A 7,346-nucleotide genomic window follows, 5' to 3' on the forward strand; every position below is an offset into this window, starting at 1 on the left:
TAAATGGATCGCTGGAGGTTGCACACTTTCTTAGCACCTTTAGGATCGACAAAACCTTCTGGTTGCATCATATACAACTCTTCTTTAAGAAATCCATTAAGGAATGCATTTTTGACGTCCATTTGCTAGATTTCATAATCATAAAATGCGGCAATTGCTAACATGATTCGGACAGACTTAAGCATCACTACGGGTGAGAAAGTCTCATCGTAGTCAACTCCTTGAACTTGTCGAAAACCTTTTGCAACAAGTCGAGCTTTGTAGACAGTAACATTACCATCAACGACAGTCTTCTTCTTGAAGATCCATTTATTCTCTATGGCTCGCCGCTCATCAGGATAGTCAACCAAAGTCCACACTTTGTTCTCATACATGGATCATATCTTAGATTTCATTGCCTCAAGCCATTTATCAGAACCTGGGCTCATCATCGCTTCTTCATAGTTCGTAGGTTCGTCATGGTCTAGTAACATGACTTCCAGAACAGGATTACTGTAACACTCTGGTGCGGAACGTGCTCTGGTAGACCTACGAGGTTCGGTAGTAACTTGATCTGAAGTTTCATGATCATTATCATTAGCTCCCTCTCTAGTTGGTGTAGGCATCACGGGAACGGTTTTCTGTGATGAGCTACTTTCCAATTCGAGAGAAGGTACAATTACCTCATCAAGTTCTACTTTCCTCCCTGCTACCTCTTGAGCCTGCGTTGGTTTTCCCTTGAAGAGGAAAGGGTGATGCAGCAAAGTAGCGTAAGTATTTCCCTTAGTTTTTGAGAACCAAGGTATCAATCCAGTAGGAGACAACACACAAGTCACCTAGTACCTGCACAAACAATCAAGAACCTTGCAACCAACGCGATAAAGGGGTTGTCAATCCCTTCACGGTCACTCGCAAAAGTGAGATCTGACAAAGATAGTAAAATAAATATTTTTGGTATTTTTGTTGTATAGATTGGAAAGTAAAGATTGCAAAATAGTAAACGAGAGGCGATGTAAATAAAAGAGATGCAATATAATAAGAAAGAGACCCGGGTGCCGTAGTTTTCGCTAGTGGCTTCTCTCAAGATAGCATGTATTACGGTGGGTGAACAAATTACTGCTGAGCAATTGATAGAAAAGCGCATAGTTATGAGAATATCTAAGGCAATGATCATGAATATAGGCATCACATCCGTGTCAAGTAGACTGAAACGATTCTGCATCTACTACTATTACTCCACACATCGACCGCTATCCAGCATGCATCTAGAGTATTAAGTTCAAAGGAACAGAGTAACGCTTTAAGCAAGATGACATGATGTAGAGGGATAAACTCAAGCAATATGATATAAACCCCATCTTTTTATCCTCGATGGCAACAATACAATATGTGCCTTGCTACCCCTACTGTCACTGGGAAAGGACATCGCAAGATTGAACCCAAAGCTAAGCACTTCTCCGATTGCAAGAAAGATCAATCTAGTAGGCCAAACTAAACCGATAATTCGGAGAGACTTGCAAAGATATCAAATCACGCATATAAGAATTCAGAGAAGAACCAAATAATATTCATAGATAATCTTGTTCATAAACCCACAATCCATCGGATCTCGGCAAACACATCGCAAAAGAGTATTACATCGAATAGATCTCCAAGAACATCAAGGAGAACTTTGTATTGAGAATCAAAGAGAGAGAAGAAGCCATCTAGCTAATAACTATGGACCCGAAGGTCTGTGGTAAACTACTCACGCTTCATAGAAGAGGCTATGGTGTTGATGTAGAAGCCCTCCGTGATCAATTCCTCCTCCGACAGATCACCGGAAGAGGCCCCAAGATGGGATCTCACGGGTATAGAAGGTTGTGGCGGTGGAAAAGTAGTTTCGTGGCTCTCTGCGATCGATCTAGGGTATAAGAGTATATATAGGCGAAAGAAGTACATCGGTGGAGCTACGAGGGGCCCATGAGGATGGGGGCGCGCCCTCCTACCTCGTGGCCGCCTCGTGGCGTTCCAGACTTCAACTCCAAGTCTTCTGGTTTGCTTTCGGTCCAAGAAAGATCATCGTGAAGGTTTCATTCCGTTTGGACTCCGTTTGGTATTCCTTTTCTGTGAAACTCTAAAACTGGCAAAAAACAGAAAGTGGCACTGGGCCTCCGGTTAATAGGTTAGTCCCAAAAATAATATAAAAGAGCATATTAAAGCCCATTAAACATCCAAAACAGATAATATAATAGCATGGAACAATCAAAAATTATAGATACGTTGGAGACGTATCAAGCATCCCCAAGCTTAATTCCTGCTCGTCCTCGAGTAGGTAAATGATAAAAACGGAATTTTTTATGCGGAATGCTATCTAATATAAATATCAATGTAATTTTCTTTATTGTGGCAAGAATGTTCAGATCCAAAATATTCAAGACAAAAGTTTAATATTGACATAAAAATAATAATACTTCAAGCATACTAACAAAGTAATCATGTCTTCTCAAAATAACATGGCCAAAGAAAGTTCATCCCTACAAAATCATATAGTTTGGCTATGCTCCATCTTCGTTACACAAAGTATTCAAATCATACACAACCCCGATGACAAGCCAAGCAATTGTTTCATACTTTAGTATTCTCAAACTTTTTCAACTTTCACGCAATACATGAGCGTGAGCCATGGACATAGCACTATAGGTGGAATAGAATGGTGGTTGTTGAGAATACAAAAAGGAGGAAGATGGTCTCACATCAACTAGGCCTATTAATGGGCTATGGAGATGCCCATCAATAGATATCAATGTGAGTGAGTAGGGATTGCCATGCAACAGATGCACTAGAGCTATAAATGTATGAAAGCTCAACAAAAGAAACTAAGTGGGTGTGCATCCAACTTGCTTGCTCACGAAGACCTAGGGCATTTTGAGGAAGCCCATCGTTGGAATACACAAGCCAAGTTCCATAACGAAAATTCCCACTAGTATATGAAAGTGACAAAATAAGAGACTCTCTATCATGAAGATCATGGTGCTACTTTGAAGCACAAGTGTGGAAAAAAGGATAGTAGCATTGTCCCTTCTCTCTTTTTCGCTCTTTTTTTGGGCCATCTCTTTTTTGGCCTTTCCTCTTTTTTTTTCCTTTTTTTAATTTCCTCACACGGGACAATGCTCTAATAATGATGATCATCACACTTCTATTTATTTACAACTCAAGGATTACAATTCGATACTTAGAACAAAATATGACTCTATATGAATGCCTCCGGCGGTGTACTGGGATGTGCAATGAATCAAGAGTGACATGTATGAAAAAAATTATGAATGGTGGATTTGCCACAAATACGATGTCGACTACATGATCATGCAAAGCAATATGACAATGATGAAGCGTGTCATAATAAACGGAACGATGGAAAGTTGCATGGCAATATATATCAGAATGGCTATGGAAATGCCATCATAGGTAGGTATGGTGGCTGTTTTGAGGAAGGTAAATGGTGGGTTTATGGTACCGGCGAAAGTTGCGCGGTACTAGAGAGGCTAGCAACGGTGAAAGGGTGAGAATGCGTATAATCCATGGACTCAACATTAGTCATAAAGAACTCACATACTTATTGCAAAAATCTACAAGTCATCAAAACCAAGCACTACGCGCATGCTCCTAGGGGGATAGTTGGTAGGAAAAGACCATCGCTCGTCCCCGACCGCCACTCATAAGGAAGACAATCAAAGAAATACCTCATGCTTCAAATTTGTTACAGAACGGTTACCATGCGTGCATGCTACGGGACTTGCAAACCTCAACACAAGTATTTCTCAAATTCACAACTACTCAACTAGCATGACTCTAATATCACCATCTTCATATCTCAAAACAATCATAAGGAATCAAACTTCTCATAGTATTCAATGCACTTTATATGAAAGTTTATATTATACCCATCTTGGATGCCCATCATATTAGGACTAGTTTTATAGCCAAAGTGAATTACCATGCTGTTCTAAAAGACTATCAAAATAATATAAGTGAAGCATGAGAGATCAATAATTTCTATAAAATAAAACCACCACCATGCTCTAAAAAGATATAAGTGAAGCACTAGAGCAAAATTATCTAGCTCAAAAGATATAAGTGAAGCACATAGAGTATTCTAATAAATTCCGATTCATGCGTGTCTCTCCCAAAAGGTGTGTACAACAAGGATGATTGTGTTAAACTAAAAAGCAAAGACTCAAATCATGCAAGATGCTCCAAGCAAAACACATATCATGTGGTGAATAAAAATATAGCCTCAAGTAAAGTTACCGATAGACAAAGATGAAAGAGGGGATGCCTTCCGGACTATCCCCAAGCTTAGGCTTTTGGTTGTCCTTGAATTTTACCTTGGGGTGCCTTGGGCAAGCCAAAGCTTAGGCTCTTGCCACTCCTTGTTTCAAAATCCATCAAATCTTTACCCAAAAACTTGAAAACTTCACAACACAAAACTTCAACAGAAATCTCATGAGCTCCGTTAGTATAAGAAAATAAACCACCATTTTAAGGTACTGTAATGAACCCATTCCTTATTTATACTGGTGTTAAACCTACTGTATTCCAACTTCTCTATGGTTCATACCCCCGATACTAGCCATAGATGCATCAAAATAAGCAAACAACACGCGGAAAACAGAATCTGTCAAAAACAGAACAGTCTGTAGTAATTTGAAGGTTTCGAATACTTCTGTAACTCCAAAAATTCTGAAAAATTAGGAAGACCAGGATAAAAAGTATATTGATCTACTGCAGCTGGAATTGATATTTTATCGCTCTCTGGTAAAAAATGAAAATTATTTTCGTGAGCGCATACTTTCTGTTTTTATCAGCAAGATCAAACAACAATCACCCAAGAAGATCCTAAAGGCTTTATTTGGCACAAACACTAATCTTTCCCTATAATAATAAAGCACGGGTTGAGTCTCTCGGGTTCACCGTCACAATACACTTCTTCCTGTGATTTTACGCTTTCAGTTTAAATTTAAAACATATTCAAGGTCGTACTAAATTTTGTCTCTGCAATATTATACGACTCGATTGACCGCTATATTATTGCCCAGTTGGGCCTTGGCCCGTCTCTCTATTCTGCTCGCCCGCTCACCATCGAATAAACGGTTCTCGCTAATTTAACACGCAGTCCTCGGTGAGCGAAGAAAAAACGGTTCGATATTTTTCTTCGTCAACCCTCTCTGCACGTTTGGCTTTAGATCGAGCGGCGGCGCTCCCGATCCGGAAAGGGGGGAACGGCGGGGAGGCAGGGAACAGCGGGGAGGCGGTGGACGTCGCGGCGAGGCGGATCAGGTCAGGCTCCAGCGCGGCGGCCGGCGCTCCATGGCCGTGGCGCCTCGGTCTCGTGGGAATAAGAGACGTGGGAGAGAGAGGAGGTGAGATGGGGAGAAGAGAAGGCAGAGTAAGGACCGCGCGGATTCTGGCGGTGGCTCCGGTCGGCGGATCCAGGTATGTGTCCCGATTCCTCTCCTCCCCGTAAAAAACGTTTGTCGCATCGTTGCTAACTGCTAGAGATGCCCTTCATAAGTTCATCCTGTGGCCAACAACAACCCCCAAGTCGCGTGAGAGTTCAGTGGCATGGGCATGCTCTCCCCTGATTGATTTTGTATCAAAGATTTTGTTGTGGCGTGTGGGCAGCACCCATGAGTGTTGGAAGTACATGTTCTATATACATAAGAGCTTCTCTGGTGACTTACTCATCTAATGGTCAGATACAATTTTAGCAACAGTGAATAGCCGCCTGATAGTTTTGTTATCTGCTTCTGAGTGTTCATAATGTGTAAAACGAATCAACTTTACTATGATTTTACTTGAGAAGTTGAATCTGCAAAGTCTTGAGAACATTGACTATATACTCCAACACTGCAGGCCAACTCTTGATGGATTTCCAATGTGGTACTGGCCTCCGAATTTTTTCTGTCGTGTAGCCGCTCCCCATCTCAGCGTGTGCTATCCACGGAAGCCGGCTCCTCCACTCAGGCCCTCCTCTGCAACGCCGACGAGGACGCTACTTCGTCTGAACCGATCTTCACGACCACGTGCAGGTATACACATGTGCTCCCCTGCCACCCCTGCACTGATTTAAGGCGAAATCCAATTGGGAGTTATAGATAGGCACCAATGTATTCTTGGTTCAGTTCCCCTGTCTTGAATTACGTTGATCCTTTTGGTGAGATCAAACTGAACATGCTGAACATCACTTGCCCAAACTAGCTGAACGCCTTGCTACATTATTGCCCAATTTTGTAAAATTGATCATAGCACTCCTGCTATCATGTCATGTTTGCTAATACTTATTGAGCCATAAAACGATGTTTTCTGTTTATAGGCTAGCCCTTCTTATTATGTTTCAGAAGATCGATAGTACCCATTACATTACTACAGTATAGTGTAATATGAGAACCTGAGTTTTGGTTGCCAAGCAAATGTTTGTGCTAATTCCCACAAGAAATTTTTGTTTGAAGAATTATTACTTCATCAGGGAAATATCTTTTATATGGCTTCATGAAATCAAATATGACACTAGATTTGCAGAATGACTAAGCGACATAGGAAACTGATTTAGCACTACCTCATTAAACATGAAGACTTATTCTTGATTTTGTGCTGATGTTTCAGATGGAATTTTTTTCATATGACATTAGGGATGTAGGATGATTGGGTGAACAAGCTTCCTGTGAAACATCCAGATCCCGGTGGCGGTGCCTCCGTTCAGCATCCCACGCGGCGACGTCCTCCGGCATAATGGCAAACATCGGCAGGGGAGAGAGAAGAGCGGGAGGGGTATTGGGTCCATACCATTGTGGGCATTGCCAGTGCCATGATTGTGGTTAATACCCACAGGAGATTCTATTCCTGTGAGCGGATTAAACAGAGTTGAGTAAACATCATCCATAGGAGATACATGTGCTAATTAAGTTTAGAGGAGAAAGTGGTTCTTTATTCTTGTAATTTTGGTGCAGATGTCATACAGGGGCAGAGAACAATGGTCTTTTGGGAATGCCTGATAACTTTTTGGAGCTGCCAGGTAAATTTTGGTACAAATTTATGTTAGTTCTACCTTTCCATGATGTTTAATTGCTCGGTTCTTAAGGGTTTGTAACAGGAGATGGATTTTGGACTACTCTATTTCGGATGCCAGTAACGCGGATCTGCAGATGAAAAATAAAACAGTGTGCATGGTGTTTTTTTCTTACAGAATACTTTTATATGCCGTGTTCTATTTTTCTTGAGGTTTAGGACTATTTGGTGTGCTACATAATCCATGTTTTCAACTGCAAATTTTTAGTTTTATTATTATCATATTTACTATTTCTCAGTAGTAATACATAACACGTCGC

At 41.0% G+C, this 7,346-nt stretch overlaps 1 long non-coding RNA gene across 1 annotated transcript; it reads left to right on the plus strand.

Annotated features, from left to right (window-relative positions):
- Positions 1–5,181: 5,181 nt before the first annotated feature.
- Positions 5,182–7,027, plus strand: LOC141023301 (uncharacterized). Its single transcript, XR_012184202.1, has 3 exons — positions 5,182–5,454; positions 5,875–6,050; positions 6,651–7,027. It is a non-coding gene; the product is annotated as an uncharacterized lncRNA (long non-coding RNA).
- The last annotated feature ends 319 nt before the right edge of the window (positions 7,028–7,346 follow it).

The sequence above is a fragment of the Aegilops tauschii genome, chromosome 5 (genome assembly GCF_002575655.3).
Source record: "Aegilops tauschii subsp. strangulata cultivar AL8/78 chromosome 5, Aet v6.0, whole genome shotgun sequence".
NCBI lineage: Eukaryota > Viridiplantae > Streptophyta > Magnoliopsida > Poales > Poaceae > Aegilops > Aegilops tauschii.